General features: G+C 38.4%; 1 long non-coding RNA gene across 1 annotated transcript in view; it reads right to left on the bottom strand.

Annotated features, from left to right (window-relative positions):
• Positions 1-301: 301 nt before the first annotated feature.
• The window catches only part of LOC143686756 (uncharacterized), a 31,997-nt gene continuing 12,689 nt past the window's right edge, over positions 302-19,609 (bottom strand). The window contains exons 2-3 of the long non-coding RNA XR_013177274.1: positions 1,958-2,153; positions 302-1,731 (exon numbers count right to left, since the gene is read on the bottom strand). This is a non-coding gene — a long non-coding RNA (uncharacterized LOC143686756). The remainder of the gene's footprint in view (positions 1,732-1,957; positions 2,154-19,609) is intronic.

Genomic DNA, 19,609 nt, shown 5'->3' with positions numbered 1-19,609 from the left:
CCAGTAAGTTACAGGAATTTTATTTTAAGGAAATAAGCCAAAGGAAATTAAAAGTCATACAGAAATATTTTTATTGGGTGCAAATGCTTAAATTGAGAACTTGGAAGCCATTAAAAAGCTTAATAGTAGAGGAATATTAAAATAAATTATAGTAAGCTTCTCAGTGAAATACTATGTAGCCATTAAAAGGCCAATAGGGAAGAATATGGAAATATGACAAATGTGGAAGATGAAGTGCTGAGTAAAAAAGAACATAAAAAATTGTATCTATGCTATAATTGTAGCTGAATAAAAATATATTACCTACATTAGCTACAAATAAGGACTGCACAGAAACTTGGAAAAATCCAAACAATTTTATTTATTGTTAGGAATTGTGGGTGAATTTTGTCTGCTTTCATCCTGGAGTATAGCTACATTGTTATAAAGCTTGGTACACAAAAGAAAGTCTGAGCCTGAATGCAAAAAAGGACTCATCGTTTCCTCTGCTTGCATATTATAGATCCAAGAAGCTATTATCACTAATTCCTGATCTAAACATGTCCTCCTTGGATAAAAAATATCTTTACTGTCAGGTGGAAGGAGAAAATTGAACTTCTAGTACAAGATACTGCAGCGCTAGGACTTCACGCAAATAAGACACCTGTCTCCCTTCTGGCCTAGAGGGGCATTCAAAAAAATGGATGGTTGCAAAACAGTGTCCAACACTCTTAAAACCAGGAAATTCATCTGTTTCATAGATGACAACCCTATAAATTAGCGTTCTTTACATAGGCAAAAACAGACAGTCAGAGAGGTTATGTGGTTTTCCCAAGGCCACACAGCTTACTGGTAGTGGGGTCATTTTCCCGAAGCTGATAGATCTGATCCCAAAAGACTCTTCCTTCTATTCTCCACACCACTCCTAAGCAAGTTTGAGAGGAGAAGATGAAAGGTCTGTGATGAGGCTCCAGACAGTTTACACAAAGTTTGTCAGTCCATCTGGCCTCTCAGTTTTTAGTCCTGGCTGTACATTAAAATCACCTGGGAGCTAATTGTAACTATTCAGATGTCTAAGTCTCACCTTCAGAGGTTTTTACTTAACTGGCCGTGGACGGAACTAAGACAAGGGTATGCTATAGAAACTCTCCAGGTGATTCTTCATGCAACCATGGTTGAGATGCATTGGTTTAGGTCCTCTACATTTCCAACTTTTTTCCTTGTGAACCTTTCAAATGGCCCACATTTGAATTAGAACAACACTCCATTTGCTCTATTGTTGCTTTTTGTTTTAATTTATGTATTGTGGTAAAATACACATAAGATTTTACCATTTGAAAGTGTATAATTCGGTGACATTTAGTTCATTCACAATGTTTTATTTTTTCATCGCCCCACGTAGAAATCTGGTATCCATTAATCAGTTGCTCTCCACTCCCCCCTCCTCCCAGCCCTGACAACCACTAATCTGCTTTCTGTTTCTATGGATTTGCCTATTTTGATATTTTATACAAATGGAACTACACAGTATGTGACCTCTTATATCTGGCTTCTTTTACTTAGCGTAATGTTTTCAAGGTTCATCCATATTGTGGCATACATTAGGACTTCATTCCTTTTATGGCTGAATAATATTCAATTTTATGGATATGTCACATTTGGTGTACCCATACATCAGCTGATGGACATTTAGAGTGTGTCCACCATTTGGCTTCCATTCACTCTTTCTCCAAATTTCTTCAGGGCACACCTCTACAGAAAGAAAAAAGGGAGAAGAAAACTTTTGAGTTAATAGCACTATGAAGTGTGATTTCCCAATCAGCAGCATCAGCATCACCTGGGAACTTGTTAGAAATGCAAATTCTCAGCCACCTGAGACCTGCAGAATCAGAAACCCTGGGGGGGGTTTTACAAGCCCTTAGACTAATGTTTGAGAACCACCGGTGTATACAGATGATGGCATGTGGTTTCAACTCACGGTTTTTCTGCTGAGTTGGGTCAGATCTGCCCAGATCCCAAAGGATGCACGTTCAAAGCAGAGCAGTTCCAGCCTTGGGCAGCCTCCTTGGTAGCTCAATAATAACACCCACAGTCTACTGGAAGCCAAAATGTCACTGAGTTCAGCTGGTGCATGACATGAGGTTGACACGACACTATCAAGTTATCACAGCTCTCTGTGATAAACAAACACATGTTGTAAGAAAATAGACTTAATTAGAGAGCTGCATCCTGACAGTTTACATTGTTGCATGTCTAGTACACAGGGAACCGCAATCAACACGTTCACTCAGCAATGCTACCAAAAAACAATTGGCAGGCTCTTCACAGCCTGGTTTCTGCTTCTCCTTCTAGCCTGGAGAGATTTCTTTCTCTCTTCCTCCAGCCTGGATGACTTCCCACCCCCCTCCAATCCAGTGTGGCATGTGGCATGTTGTGCCACCTCTGTGCCTTTATTCAAGCTGCTCCCTCTGCCTGTGGCACCCTCCTATCTTTTTTCACTCATCAACTCCCACCTATCACTCATTGCCCAATCCAATTTCACCTTTACTATGAAAGCCAGATGGAGCAAACCCAGCTTACAATCATCTTCTCTTCCTCTCCCCTATCTTTGGAGCCACCATTCACGTAATATTCTTTGGCCATCTCCTGTTTGAATCATTTTCATATAATTTTTTTTCAAATATTTTTATTGTAAACCATAACAAACAAACATACAAACATTCTTGACATGCAAAAATTCTATACTTGGTGTGCAATCAATAGCTTACAATATCATCACACAGTTGTGTATTCATCACCATGATCATTTTTTTTAACATTTGCATCTCTCCAGCAAAAGAAATACAAAAGAAAAAAGAAAAAACTCATACATACCATACCCTTACCCCTCCCTCTCACTGACCACTAGTATTTCAATCTATTCAAGGTATTTTAACCTTTCTTCCCCCCTTATTTATTTTATCCATATTTTTTACTCATCTGTCCATACTGTATATAAAAGTAGCATCAGACACAAGGATTTCACAATCACACAGTCACATTGCAAAAGCTATATCATTCTCCAATCATCTTCAAGAATCATGGCTACTGGAACACAACTCTACAGTTTCAGGTACTTCCCTCTAGCCACTCCAATACACCATAAACTAAAAAGGGGATATCTATATAATGCATAAGAATAACCTTCAGGATAACCTCTTTACTCTGTTTGAAATTGCTTAGCCACCGACGTTTTATTTTGCCTCATTTCTCTCTTCCCCCTTTTGGACAAGAAGGTTTTATTAATCCCTTGATGCCAAGTCCCAGCTCATCCCAGGATTTCTGTACCATGTTGGCAGGGAGGTTTACACTCCTGAGAGTCATGCCCCACATAGAGGAGGAGGGCAGTGAGTTTGCTTGCCATGTCAGCTTAGAGAGAGAGAGACCACATCTGAGCAAAAAAAGAGTGGTTCTCTGGGGGTGACTTTAAGGCCTAACTTCAAGTAGGCTTAGCCTATCCTTTGCAGAGATAAGTTTCATAGAGGCGAAACCCAAGATCAAGGGCTCAGCCTATTGATTTGGTTGTCCCCAATGCTTGCAAGAATATCAGGAATTCTCCAAATGGGGAAGTTGAACATTTCCCCTTTGCTCCCCATTATCCCAAGGGGAATTTGCAAATACTTCTTTATTCACTGTTCAAATTATTTTGGGATTTATTGGAGCTTCACACCAACATGGGCAAACCAACAAAATCTCATGCCCTATTCAAGGTTTCATGTACTATGGTGTTCAATTAAACTAACCATGCATGTTAAATTAGGAAATGCACTAGTCACAATATAAATTTTACACCAAGTAAACATTTCTCCCTTAGTCTCACACGGAAGTTGAAAATTTAAAATATGGATGATCATCTATTTTCAACACCCTGCATATTGACATTACTTTGCTCTTCCTCATGCAAAAATTTATTTTAATTTGTACATTAATCACCATCATTGTACACTCTAGGCATTCCTAAATTATACCATCTCAGTCCTTATCATCTATTTTTCCTTCTGGTTTTATACATACCCCCAGCCCTTCTCCCTCTATCATTCTCATATTCAGCTTCATTCTGTGTACTTAAATTATTGTGCTACAATCAGGTAGTGTCGTGCTATCCATTTCTGAATTTTTACAATCAGTCCTAATGCACAATCTGTATTCCTTCAGCATCAATTATCTGATCTCTACCCTATTTCTATCTCCTGATAACACTACGATCTTAACTGAAAAACTCCATAAAGTTCACTCATTAATGTTAGTTCATATCAGTGAGACAATGCAGTATTTGTCCTTTTGTTTCTGGCTAATTTCATTCAGCATAATGTCTTCAAGATCCATCCATGTTGTGCCATGTTTATGACTTTATTCTGTCTTACAGCTGCATAACATTCTATCATGTGTGTATACCACAGCTTGTTTAGCCACTCATCCATTGAGGGACATTTGGGCTGTTTCCATCTCTTGACAACTATAAATAATGCTGCTATAAATATAGGTGTGCAAATGTCCATTTGTGTCCTTGCCCTCATGTCCTGTGAATAGATCTCTAGCAATGGGATTGCTGGATCATATGCCAATTCTATACCTAGCTTCCTGAGATGCCTCTAAACTGCTCTCCACAACAGTTGTGTCATTTTACATTTCCACCAACAGTGGATAAGTGTGCCTTTCTCCACATCCTCTCCAACACTTATCTTTTTCTGTTTTTTTTATAATGACCATTCTAGTGGGCGTGAGATGATATCTCATTGTGTTTTTTACTTACATTTCCCTAATTGCCAGGGAAGTTGAGCATCTTTTCATGTGCCTTTTAGCCATTTGCATTTCCTCTTCTGAGAAGTGTATGTTCATGCCTTTTGCCCATTTTTTAATTGGGTTGTTTATCTTTTTGTTGTTGAGTTGAAGAATCTCTTTACATATCCTGAGCACTAAACCCTTATCTAATATGTGGTTTCCAAATCTTGTCTCCCATTGCTTAGGCTGCCTTTCTACTATCTTGACAAAGTTCTCTGATGCACAAAAGTATTTAATTTTAAGGAGTTCTCATTTATCTATTTCTTTCATCAGTGCTCGTGCTTTGGGTGTAAGATCTAGGAAACTGCCTCCTATTACAAGTTTTATATTTCCCTACATTTTCTTCTAAAAGTTTTATGATCTTAGCTCTAATGTTTAGGTCTTTGATCCATTTTGAGTTAGTTTTTATATAAGGTGTGAGATATGGATCCTCTTTCATTCTTTTGCATATGGATATCCAGTTCTCTAAAAACCATTTATTGAAGAGGCTGCTCTGTCCCAGGTGAGTTGGCTTGTTGCTTTATCAAAGATTAATCGTCTATAGATGAGAGGGTCTATATCTGAACACTGTATTCAATTCCTTGGTCAGTGTATCTATCTTTATGCCAGTACGATGCTGTTTTGACCACTGTAGCTTTGTAATACTCCTTAAAGTAAGGTAGTGTGGTGTGGCGTATTTCTCAGGGACTGGAGCCTAGCCAAACTTAAAATTTTTTAATGTTTCTCTCCCTCTCTAGGTTCACTCTCTGCCCCCCATATCTGTAACCTAGCTCACTGTTCCCCCCTTCCCCCTCTTGTTGTAGACCGCCCATTTCCGTAGCTCATCTCAAAGCCTGCAACCCTTCCTGTTATGCTCAACTCGTTCCATACCCCTAATTTCTACCCTCTGCCTGGCAACTGCCTACTACCTTGCATGATTGGCTGCCTCAGTGTGACGTGTAGACCCTTAGCTCCACCCCTCCTCCGAGTATATTTAAGCCTGTTGCTCGCCCAGCCCCGCGTCGTCGATAGAGCCCCGGGGTCTTCATACCCCAGAGGTCCCACTCTTCGGGTTCCCGGGTGACCCATCCCGGAGTGTAACAATAAAGACTTAAAACCCGCATCTGACCTGAGTGACGACTTCTTCGCGACCACCGGCAGGGGAAAGACGCCGGCTTCGGCTTACCCAGGTTAATTTCCGCGAGCGAGCTCCCCAACCCCACCCGGTGTGCCAGCTGGCCTGACCGACTGGAGCTCTCCGACGGCAGTGTGGGACCTCCCACTTAATTTTTCTTTCTCAAGATATTTTTAGCTATTTGCAGCACCCTGCCCCAAATAAATTTGGTTATTGGTTTTTCTATATCTGCAAAGTAATTTTTTGGGATTTTAATTGGTATTGCATTGAATCTATAAATCAATTTAGGTAGAATTGACATCTTAACTATATTTAGTCTTCCAATCCATGAACACGGTATGCCCTTCCATTTATTTAGGTCTTTGTAATAACTTTTAGCCATTTCTTATAGTTTTCTGTGTATAAGTCTTTTGTATGCTTAGTTAAATTTATTCCTAAATATTTTATTCTTTTGGTTGCAATTATAAATGGAATTTTTTTCTTGATTTCCTCCTCAGATTGCTCATTACTTGTACAGAAACACTACTGATTTGGGGGTGTCAATCTTGTACTCTGCCACTTTGCTGTAGCCATTTATTAGCTCTAGTAGGTTTGCTGTGGAGTTTTTAGGGTTTTCAACATATAGTATCATATCATCTGCAAACAGTGAGAGTTTTTCTTCTTCCTTTCCGATTTGATGCCTTGTTTTTGTCTAATTGCTCTGGCTAGAACTTCCAAGACAATGTTGAATAACAGTAGTGACAGTGGACATCCTAGTCTTGTTCCTGATCTTAAGGGGAATGCTTTCTATCTTTCCCCATTGAGGACGATGTTAGCTATGGGTTTTTCATATATTCCCTTTACCATGTTGAGGAAGTTCTTTTCTATTCCTATCCTTTGAAGTGTTTCCATTGATATTGAATTTTGTCAAGACTTTTGTGCATCAATCGAGATGATCATGTAGTTTTTTGCTTTGATTTGTTGATATGGTGTATTACATTAATTGATTTTCTTATGTTGAACCATCCTTGTATACCTGGAATAAATCCCACTTGGTCATGGTGTATAATTCTCTTAATGTGCTGCTGGATTGGATTTGCAAGAATTTTGCATCTATATTCATTAGAGATATTGGTCTGTAATTTTCTTTTCTTGTAGTATCTTTGTCTGGCTTTGGTATGAGGGTGATTTCGGCTTCATAGAATGAGTTCGGTAGCCTTCCCTTCTCTTCAGTTTTTTTGAAGAGTTTGAGTAGGATTGGTACTAATTTTTTCTTGAATGCTTGGTAGAATGCACACATGAAGCCATCTGGTCCTGGACTTTACTTTTTTGGAACCTTCTTGATGACCGATTCAATTTCTTTACTTGTGATTGGTTTGTTGAGGTCATCTATTTCTTCTCAGGTCAATGTTGGTTGTTCATGCCTTTCTAGAAAGTTGCTCATTTCATCTATGTTTTCTAGTTTATTAGCATAAACTTGTTCATAGTATCCTCTCATTACCTCCCTTGTTTCTGCAGAGTCAGTAGTTATGTCTCCTCTTCCATTTCTGTATTATTTATTTGCATTCTCTCTCTATTTCTTTTTGTCAACCTTGCTAAGGGTCTATCAATTTTATTAATTTTCTCAAAGAACCAACTTCTGGTTTTGTTGGTTTTCTCAATTGTTTTCATGGTCTCAATTTCATTTATTTCTGCTCTAATCTTCATTATTTCTTTCCTTTTGCTTTCTTTGCGGTTAGTTTGCTGTTCTTTTTCTAGTTCTTCCAAGTGGACAGTTAATTCCTCGATCTTTGCTCTTCTTTTTTGATGTAGGTATTTAAGGCAATAAATTTCCCTCTTAGCATTGCCTTTGCTGCAACCCATAAATTTTGATATGTTGTGTTTTCATTTTCATTTGTCTTGAGATATTTGCTGATTTCTCTTGTAATTTCTTCCTTGACCCACTCACTATTTAAGAGTATGTTGTTTAGCCTCCATATGTTTGTGAATTTTCTGGCCTTCTGCCTATTATTTATTTCCAACACCATTACTTTATAATCTGAGAAAGTGCTTCATAGGATTCCAATCTTTTTTAATTGATTGAGATTTGTTTTGTGACCCAGCATATGGTCTATCCTTGAGAATGATCCATGAGCATTTGAGAAAAAGCTGTATCCTGCTGTTGTGGGGTGTAATGTTCTATAAATATCTGTTAAGTCAAGTTTATTTATTGTGTTATTCAAATTCTCTGTTTCTTTGTTGATCTTTTGTCTAGATGTTCTATCCATTGATGAGAGTAGGGAATTGAAGTCTCCAACTCTTGTGGTAGATGTATCTATTTCTCCTTTCAGTGTTTTCAGTGTTTGCCTCATGTATTTTGGAGCTCAGTGCATAAATATTTATGATTGTTATGTCTTCTTGTTGAATTGTTCTTTTTATTAATACATAGTGTCCTTCTTTGTCTCTTTTAATTGTTTTACATTTGAAGTCTAATTTGTCAGATATCAGTATAGCTACTCCTGCTCTTTTCTGATTGTTGTTTGCATGAAATGTCTTTTCCCAACCTTTTGACCTATTTTTATCTTTGTGTCTAAAATTTTTTAATCCATTCTTCCCGTCTGTGTCCTTTGATTGGGGAATTTAATCCATTAACATTTAGTGTCATTAGTGCAAAGGCAGTACTTTCTTCCTCCATTTTGCCTTTGGGATTTTACATGTCCTATCTAATTTTATTTTATTTTTTTACCTTTACCAATAGTCTTCATTTCTATGCTCTTCTCCACACCTCTCTCCCCTGCCTTTTCTTATCTGCCTGTAAAGCTCCCTTTAGTATTTCTTGTGCAGCTGGTCTCTTGGTCACAAATTCTCTGTGATTTTTGTCTGAAAATGTTTTAATTTTCCCCTCATTTTTGAAGGACAATTTTGATGGATATAGAACTCTTGGTTGGCAGTTTTTCTCTTTTAGAATCTTAAATATATCATACCACTGCCTTCTACCCTCCATAGTGTCTGCTGACACATAGTCTTATTTGGCTTCCCTTCTATGTGATGGATTGCTTTTCTCTTGCTTCTTTCAAAATTCTCTTTCTCTTTGACATCTGACAGTCTGATTAGCAAATGTCTTAGAGTATGTCTATTTGGATCTATTGTGTTTGGGGCACACTGCACTTCTTGGATCTGTAATTTTATGCCTTTCGTAAGAGATGGGAAATTTTGGGTGATAATTTCCTCCATTAGTCTTTTTCCTCCTTTTCCCTCCTCTTTTCTTTCTGGGGCACCCGCAACATGTCTATTTGTGCACTTCACGTTGTCATTCAATCCCCTGAGACCCTGGTTCATAATTTTCCCTGTATTTTCTTTTGTGTGTCAAATTTCAGATGTCCCATCCTCCAATTCACTAATCCTTTCTTCTGGCTCTTCAAAGCTATCATTGTAGGTTTCCATTGTTTTATTATTATAATTTTTTCATCTCTTCTACTGTGCCTTTCATTTCCATAAGTTCTGTGATTTGTTTTTTTCAAACTTTCAATTTCTTTGTTTGTCCATTTCCTTCTTATCTCCTCCCTCAACTCATTGATTTGATTTTTTCATGAGATTTTTTGTGTCTGTTTGAACATCCTGAATGAGTTGTTTCAAATCCTGTATCTCATTTGAATTGTTGGTTCATTTCTTTGGGCCATATTTTTTATTTTCCCAGTATGACTCATTATTTTTTGCTGGTGTCTAGGCATTTGATTTCTTTAACTAGTTTATTCTGGAGATTATTTTCACTCTTTTACCTAGAATTTCCTTGCTGGATGACTTCGTTCTTTATCTGTTCTTTGACATTCAATTCAGCTTATTCTAGGCCTCTAGCATAGGTTTTGTTTAACTGATCAGAATTTTTCAGTTCTTGCTTTTCTGTTTCTTGTCCTGTGTATAGGAGACCTTTTTTTTTAGGAGACTTTTTGATATTGTAGACCACAGTCATATTTTCCAAGAACGGACTGGCCCCCTCTTGGGAGGAAAGAGTCACCAGCATCAGTTTTCCCTAACAGTGAGACCTAACCCCAGCAGGTTGACAGACTTTCCTATGAAGCCTCTAGACTCTGTGTTCTTCCTATACTGTCCAGCATGTGGTGCTTGTCTGCCTGCAGCTTCCCACCAGCATAAAGTGATGTGGTGCCTTTAACTTCAGCAGACTCTCCTTGCTTGGGGGAATGGTTGATACAGAGGAGAGGTTGTAGGCTGGCTTTAATAGCTTCAGTTTTCCAGACCCTGGGGTCTGAATTCCTTGAGGGAAGGATTCCACCTGAGCTGGGTCCCACCCCTCCCCTGCAGAAGGGAATTAACTACTTTCACCTGACCAGCTACTTTGTCTCTCAGACATGCTTAATTCCACCCTTGCCCTGGGCAGTTGGAGCCTGAAAATCCTAGCAGTTTTATCTAATGAGATGTTAAGTAGTAGAAACAAAGTAAAAATAATCCTTTTCGAAGCAGGACCCTGGTACCTCAGGTTTTGTCAATCAAGAGCTTAAGTTTGTACATTGCTCTTGCTCTATGTATCTCCAGGGTTCATCCCTTTGCAAGCATTTTGTGCTGTCTGATGCAAAAAGCCTCTGGTTCACCACCACCCCCATCCAGTCAGCCCTGCCACCTCTCTGCTGGGTCAAAGGCTCCTAGTACCTTTAGCTCTTATACCAGGTTTGTCTGAGCTTGGGGCCTGTTTCAGTAGTCAGAATTTGTTAAGTAATTCTGCAGTTGGAGCTTGGTTGCACTAAGCCTCTGCTGCTAATAAAATCTCTTTCCTTTCCCCTAGGGGAATCAGCCAGCTGTGCCCAGGGGGGAGGGCCATGGGGGAGGGGCACTAGCCTCCACATCTTGGGGGACTTACAGTTCTGTGTGTGGCCAAAGCCGGTACAGCTTGCCCAGACCGGTGTATGCTGTGTGTCTGCTCACTGATGTGACCCCAGCAGTTGTTCTATACTGTTCCTGGCTATTTACTAGCTGCCCTGGAGGATGAACCAGATTCCACATCTCACTAAGCTGCCATGTTGCCTCAACCTCCTGAAAGCCACCATTTTCATGTAATTTTGACCTTACTTTAAGAAATCTAGTTCCCAACTATTCTGCAAGCTCTGACATATATGATGTAGCAGGGGGAACTACTACTCAAAGCCATGGCTGTGGCCATTTTTATACATTTGGACATAATTTATAGAAAGGTAACACTATGTGAGCCTTGATGGTACTTTATGGGTGCGGATAGCAAGTTCTGGGCACAGCTGAGACTGTAAAGAGGAAAATGAGGTATGAGCTAAATTCTACTCCATAGGAAAGTCACTTGGAATTTGGGGGTTGGAAGAAGTAATTAATTGGGCAGATGGCCCATAGTGGGGAGCAAAGCCTGCAAAGATAATAGCATGATAATAGCATGCTTAGTCTCTCAGGGAACATGGTGAGCCATCTAAACAGAGGATAGAACATTTATTTGACTGTCTGCTATTGCCTTGCTATGCTGTGCTGCAATTCCCCTGCATTACATCCAACTTTGAGAAAAGATGAGCTACCTACACAGCCTAAGGTATAAGGGATAAAGGAATTCAGACCATGACAGTAGGAGGTACCACTAGCAGAGAAAGGAGAGTCACCACCAGCATGTTGATAACCACAGGCAAGGGTACTGGGTTGATCAGGAGAACAAAAGGCCTCAGAGACATTCTCAGGAAACCTTGAGAAGGGTCTACCTCCCACAGAAGAGGAGATGAACTGCACCAATTAATCTGAGTTCACAAGAGGAGGAACCCAGAAGACCACATGGAGTGGTGCTTACATGACAATTATGAACATCATCATCATAAAAGCATTCACTTAGCCCTACTGTCTTCTCTTCTGTAAAATAGAGGCAATATTGCACTTGTCTCATAAGGTTGCTGTAGGGAGTAAACATGTCAGTGTTTCTGAAGCACCAAGAGCAGGGCCTGGCACATGTTTTGCACTCACAGTGTCCAGTCTGAGGATACACAGGTTACCTAGGATATGGTGCCCCCTCCCATGGTGAACAGTTCCCTTCTTTGCATTTCCACACAGTAGTTGCTCAATAAATACATAAGAAATGAATGGGGAACTACTGGGGAAGATAGCAGAATAAGGAACTCTAGGACTCAGTCCTTCCACCAAATAGGTAGGAACTGTCTGAAACAACTATTTTGATGCTTCAGAAGCCAGAAGAACACTGTAAAGCATCCAGAGAAGAGCAGGAGGAAGAGGCTGATAAATTATAGCCCAGTGACTACTGGTGCCCATCCCCCATTTGGGCAGGCCAGCACAGGGTCCAGTCCCTGGCTAGCTGCTACAGACAGAAAGGTATGTAAAACTTCCTCCCCTGAGAACAGAGGTATGCAAGCCAATCACTGATAACAGATTTTTTTTTTTTAACATGGGCAGGCACAGGGAATTGAACCCAGATCTCTGGCATGGCAAGTGAGAACTCTGTCACTGAGCCACCATGGCCTGCCCTGATCACAGCTTTTGATTAGCAAACTCAGATCACTGGGTCCCTGTTTCAGCCCTCCCGAGACAGGGGCAGAGGCAGCTGAGATAGCACTCTCTCAGGTCTGCAGGGGGAAAAGTTAGCTGAAGAGCTACATTTGTTTATTTTGGACATTATCCATGATGCCCAATAGATAGAGAAAGCAGAGGGTGTGATGACTGAGAAGCAGAATGACAATCTGTGATACATTTATATGATGAAATATGGAGCAGCTACAAAAAGGAAGGACATCAAGAGCCATGCAACGAACTGAATATACCTTGGGGACAATGTGTTGTGCAAAATAAGCCAGAAATGAAAGAACAAATATGCTAAGGTCTCTTTCTGAAAATACTTATAAGAAAATTGGAGCCTACATTATAAGCCCTCATAGCAGTTACACTTAGTTTAAAGTTGTAAGTGTATTTCTAGATATTAAAACACTGAGCTATATGTATATCAGCTGGTATTTCCCTGGAACTTTGAGTAACTCTGTGACACCTAAGACCCAGAAATGGAGTGCTGCAACCCTGAAAGTTAGCATAGCTATATATAATAACAGTTAAAGTAACAACAACAAAAAGAGAGATCAGGCCTCAATTAGCAATAAAAATGAAGCCAATCTGGCTGGGACAAAGGTAAATCTGAATACAGGGTAAAAGATGATAGTGCATGTACTCTAGACCTTCACCTACTCTATGAGACCAAGGCATAGAGGTTTATTATATCTAGAACCTAAATTTTCTATAACACACAATCTTAATCAACCTGTCTGGATAGCTCATTTAAACAACCCAAACTCTTGTAGTCCATAATGCGAACAAGGCCTTGTAATTCTGTATGGCTTAATGTAATACCAGGATACTTCTCAGACTATGGTGGGCTGACACTGGTAGAGTCCCTTGTGAGTTCCAGGAGGGAAAAAAATGGAACTATTAAACCTTCCCATCTGGGAAACCCCAGGTACTCTCTCAACCACTGGGGACTCCCAAGAAAGTAGGCCAAGCCTTGATTTTGAGGCTTGCTCTTATGAAACTTATTTCTGTAGTGGAGAAGCTAAGACTACTTATAATGAGGCCTAAAAGTTGCTCCCAAGGAACCTTTTTTGTTGCTCAGATGTGGCCTCTCTCTCTCTAAGTTCAACTCTGCAAGGAAAATTATTACCATCCCCACTACACGGGATGTGACATTCAAGGGTGAAAATCTCCCTGACAATGTGGGGTGTGACTTCTGGGGATGAGTTTGGTCCTGGTACCGTGGGACTGACAGCACCTTCCTGACAAAAAAGGGGGGGAAAGTGTAATAAAATAAGGCACCAGTGGCTAAGAGAGACCAAATAGAGTCACGAGGCTACTCTTATGCAAGCTTCAGTTAGAAGTGCCAATTGCCATAGTTTACTAAATGCCAACCAACATCATTCATGTTAGCTCTTAAGAATACCTAGGGTTTGAACTGAGACTCTACAAAAGTTTCATGCACTGTTTGCTTTCCTGAGGATTCCTAGGCCAGACAAATCCTGAAACTCAGAGGGACCAGCCTCTCCAAGATTATCAACTAATTACATCCCCCTATTCTTTAGTGTCAATGTGAAAAAATCAGAATGGGCATTGCCTAAAGATCCCTATAGTTTGGAAGAAGGATCGAAGGAGAAGGAGGAGTGATAACACAGAAAATAGGATTTAACAAATGAGCATAACTGTTGAATCAACATATTGACATTTCTTCTAGCCTCCAGTATTTTGGAGCAGCTTGAAGAAACAATCTGACATACTGGAATGCTAACCTATAACAAAGTCTGAAATCTGTTCTGTAACTACTTATGAACATACTTTGAAAATTGTTGCTTTTTCTTTCTTTTCTTGGTATGTAAGTTATATTTCACATTTTTAAATGTTTTTTTTTAAAAAAAAAAGGGGGGGAAGGTTTTTCCCAAGGGAAAACCAAATTCCTGTTAACAGGGGAACTCCAAAAACAGCTAATAAGCAAATCCCAGGATAAGACAGAGGTCCAAAAAGACAGGGAAAACCCTGCATCATGCATTTATCTTGGGCAGACTTTCCTGACAGGAAGGTTGAGGGTCAAAAAAATAAGCGGTCTTATCACCAGCTGGTTAACAAAAACCAGAAACAGACATCCCAGCAAGTAAATCCCAGAAATAACATTTTAAAATATTAAAATGTACAGTGTGCAACAAAAGAGTAAAAGGCAAAGAAACAGGAAATTATGGCATCCAAATGGAGAGGATAAAAGTACAGAAAACAGCAATGAAGAAGACAAGAGCGTGGACATACTGCACAAAGGCTTTACAGAATAATAGATAAAAATTTTGTTTAAAATTACCTTGAAAATGCTTAAGGAGAAAAAGGAAAGTACAAAGAACTATAGGATATCAGGAAAATAGTGAATGAACACTATGAAAGTCTAAGAAAAGAGGTTGAGAATTTTTAAAGGAACCAAACAGAATTATTGGAGTTGAAGACAATAATAGCCAAAATGAAAAAACGCCCAGGAGGATTTCAAGAGCAGAATGGAGCTGGCAAAAGAAAGCCTCAGTGAACTTGAAGAAAAGACACTTGAAATAACTCAGGCTGAGGAGAAGAAAGAAAAAATAAATATTAAAAGTGAAACTAGCCCAAGAGAGCCATGGGACAACATCAAGCACCAATATATGCATTACGGAGAAGGAGAAGAAAAAGAGAAAGGGGCAGAAGAAATAGCCAAAGAAATGATTTCCTAAACTTAGCCAAAGACATGAACATGCACATCCGGGAAGCTCAGAGAACACCAAGCAGGATGAACATGAAGAAAAATACACATCCATCATATACTGATTACACTACCAAAAGCAAAAGACAAGGAGAGAGTTCTGAAAGCTGCAAGAGAAAAGCAATGTGTTATAAACAAGGGAAGACCAATAAGACTGAGTGCCAATTTCTCATCAGAAACGATGAAAGCAAGAAGGCAGTAGATTGAAACACTTAAAATGCTGGAGGAAAACACCTGCCAGCCAACAGTTTTTATAGAGTTTTTATCTAGCAAAACTCTCTTTCAAAAATGAGAGAGAGATGAAGACATTTTCAGATAAACAGAAATGAAGGGAGTACATCACCACTAGACCTGCCCTTCAAGCAATGCTAAAGGAAGTTCTTCAAACTGAAATGAAGGGACACTAAACAGTGGTTCAAAGCAGCAGAAAGAAATAAAGACCTATGGTAAAGTCTTTATTTGGGTAATTATAAATGCCAGTGTTACTGTATTGTATTGTTTGGGTATGTAACTCCACTTCTTATATGTGCTAAAATGCAAATGCATAAAAAGTAATGATAAGTCTAGGTTTTTGTATCTACAATGTACAAACATATAAAAATGCTAACAAGTGAAAAAAAAAGTGGTGGGGGGACAGAGATGCCTAGGAAAAGTATATGTGCATGCTATTGTAGCTAGTTGACATCAAACCAAATGTAATTGTTATATAGTTAGGATGTTAAATTTTTTTTTTTGAACTGGAAAAAAATATTTATGAAGTACAGAAAAAAATTATAAAACAACACTGCTTACATCTAGAGAAGCTATTTTTCAAAACTGAGGGAAAGACTAAGATATTCCCAGATAAACAAAAGCTGAGTATGCATCATTTGATCTGTCCTATCAGTAAAACCAAAGTGAGTTCTTTTTCTTTTTTATTAATTAACGGAAAAAAAAGAAATTAACCCAACATTTAGAAATCATACCATTCTACATATGCAATCAGTAATTCTTAACATCATCACATAGATGCATGATCATCGTTTCTTAGTACATTTGCATCGGTTTAGAAGAACTAGCAACACAACCGAAAAAAGATATAGAATGTTAATATAGAGAAAAAAATAAAAGTAATAGTAAAAACAAAACAAAACAAAAACCTATAGCTTGGATGCAGCTTCATTCAGTGTTTTAACATGATTACTTTACAATTAGGTATCATTGTGCTGTCCATTTTTGAGTTTCTGTATCTAGTCCTGTTGCACAGTCTGTATCCCATCAGCTCCAATTACCCATTATCTTACCCTGTTTCTAACTCCTGCTGGACTCTGTTACCAATGACATATTCCAAGTTTATTCTCGAATGTCGATTCACATCATTGGGACCATACAGTATTTGTCTTTTAGTTTTTGGCTAGACTCACTCAGCATAATGTTCTCTAGGTCCATCCATGTTATTACATGCTTCATAAGTTTATCCTGTCTTAAAGCTGCATAATATTCCATCGTATGTATATACCACAGTTTGTTTAGCCACTCGTCTGTTGATGGACATTTTGGCTGTTTCCATCTCTTTGCAATTGTAAATAACGCTGCTATAAACATTGGTGTGCAAATGTCCGTTTGAGTTTTTGCCCTTAATTCTTTTGAGTACATTCCCAGCAATGGTATTGCTGGGTCGTATGGCAATTCTATATTCAGCTTTTTGAGGAAGCGCCAAACTGCCTTCCACAGTGGTTGCACCATTTGACATTCCCACCAACAGTGGATAAGTGTGCCTCTTTCTCCGCATCCTCTCCAGCACTTGTCATTTTCTGTTTTGTTGATAATGGCCATTCTGGTGGGTGTGAGATGATATCTCATTGTGGTTTTGATTTGCATTTCTCTAATGGCCAGGGACATTGAGCATCTCTTCATGTGTCTTTTGGCCATTTGTATTTCCTCTTCTGGTAGGTGTCTGTTCAAGTCTTTTTCCCATTTTGTAATTGGGTTGGCTGTCTTTTTGTTGTTGAGTTGAACAATCTCTTTATAAATTCTGGATACTAGACCTTTATCTGATATGTCATTTCCAAATATTATCTCCCATTGTGTAGGCTGTCTTTCTACTTTCTTGATGAAGTTCTTTGATGTACAAAAGAGTTTAATTTTGAGGAGTTCCCATTTATTTATTTCCTTCTTCAGTGCTCTTGCTTTAGGTTTAAGGTCCATAAAACCGCCTCCAATTGTAAGATTCATAAGATATATCCCTACATTTTCCTCTAACTGTTTTATGGTCTTAGACCTAATATTTAGATCTTTGATCCATTTTGAGTTAACTTTTGTATAGGGTGTGACATATGGGTCTTCTTTCATTCTTTTGCATATGGATATCCAGTTCTCTAGGCACCATTTATTGAAGAGACTGTTCTGTCCCAAGTGAGTTGGCTTGACTGCCTTATCAAAGATCAAATGTCCATAGATGAGAGGGTCTATATCTGAGCACTCTATTCAATTCCATTGGTCGATATATCTGTCTTTATGCCAATACCATGCTGTTTTGACCACTGTGGCTTCATAATATGCCTTAAAGTCAGGCAGTGCAAGACCTCCAGCTTCGTTTTTTTCCCTCAAGATGTTTTTAGCAATTTGGGGCACCCTGCCCTTCCAGATAAATTTGCTTATTGGTTTTTCTATTTCTGAAAAATAAGTTGTTGGGATTTTGATTGGTATTGCATTGAATCTGTAAATCAATTTAGGTAGGATTGACATCTTAACTATATTTAGTCTTCCAATCCATGAACATGGTATGCCCTTCCATCTATTTAGGTCTTCTGTGATTTCTTTTAACAGTTTTTTGTAGTTTTCTTTGTATATGTTTTTTGTCTCTTTAGTTAAATTTATTCTTAGGTATTTCATTCTTTTAGTTGCAATTGTAAATGGGATTCGTTTCTTGATTTCCCCCTCAGCTTGTTCATTACTAGTGTATAGAAATGATACAGATTTTTGAATGTTGATCTTGTAACCTGCTACTTTGCTGTACTCATTTATTAGCTCTAGTAGTTTTGTTGTGGATTTTTCCGGGTTTTCGACGTATAGTATCATATCGTCTGCAAACAGTGATAGTTTTACTTCTTCCTTTCCAATTTTGATGCCTTGTATTTCTTTTTCTTGTCTAATTGCTCTGGCTAGAACCTCCAACACAATGTTGAATAATAGTGGTGATAGTGGACATCCTTGTCTTGTTCCTGATCTTAGGGGGAAAGTTTTCAATTTTTCCCCATTGAAGATGATATTAGCTATGGGTTTTTCATATATTCCCGCTATCATTTTAAGGAAGTTCCCTTGTATTCCTATCTTTTGAAGTGTTTTCAACAGGAAAGGATGTTGAATCTTGTCAAAGGCCTTCTCTGCATCAATTGAGATGATCATGTGATTTTTCTGCTTTGATTTGTTGATATAGGATGTTAAATTTTAACCTTAAGGAAAACAGATCAAAAAAAAATTCCAAATAGAAATGAGAAGGCACTCAATACAGTACAACACAAGAAAGCAAATAAATATAAAACTAGGCTTTAAAGGAAGTGAGGGACCAAAATGGTATGACTTACAGAGGCTAAATAGTAAAATCATAGAAGAAAGATCTGTATTATAAGTAGTGACTTTCAATGTCAGTGAATCACACTCTCCAGTCAAAACTGGAAAAATGGATAGCAAAGCATGACCCAACTATATGCTGACTGCAATAGACTCACCTTACAGGCATATATACAAGTAGGATGACAATGAACATATGGAAAAAATATATACCATGCAAGTAATAACCAAAAGAGAGCTGGGTAACTATACTAATCTCAGATCAAATAGACTTTAAGTCAAAAAGAGTTACAACAGACAAAGTTGAACAATACAACAGGAAGATGTAACAACCATAAATATCTGCTCTTAACAGCAGAGCCCCAAAATATATGAAACAAATACCTGACAGATTTGAAGGGAAAATTGACAGTTTTATATTAATGGTAGCAGACTTTAACACACTACTCACAGTAATGGGTAGAACATCTAGTCAGAAGATGAGTAAGGAAGTACAGGACTTGAATGATACACTAAAACAACTATGTTTACAGACATATAGAACACCACACCTAACAAACAAGAATACACATACTTCTCAAGTGCGTGTGGATCCTTCTCCAGGATAGACCATATGTTGTGTTATAAAACAAGTCTCTATAAATTAAAAAATATTGAAATCATACACTGTACATCTCTGATCACAAGGAAATGAAGCTGGAAATAAGTAACAGAAGGCAAATTCACAAATATGTGGAAATAAAACAACATACTCTTAAACAATCAATGAGTTAAAGAGGAAACCAGAAGTGAAATTAGGAAATATCTTGAGATGAATGAAAATGAAAACACAACATGCCCAAATGTAGAATGCAGCCAAAGCACAAAGCAGTGTTGACAGGGAAATTTATAGCTCTATATACTTACAT

This window comes from Tamandua tetradactyla, chromosome 1 (genome assembly GCF_023851605.1).
Source record: "Tamandua tetradactyla isolate mTamTet1 chromosome 1, mTamTet1.pri, whole genome shotgun sequence".
Classification (NCBI taxonomy): Eukaryota; Metazoa; Chordata; class Mammalia; order Pilosa; family Myrmecophagidae; genus Tamandua; species Tamandua tetradactyla.
Note: the sequence above shows the minus strand (reverse complement) of the source record. Positions and strands in the feature narration are given on the sequence as shown.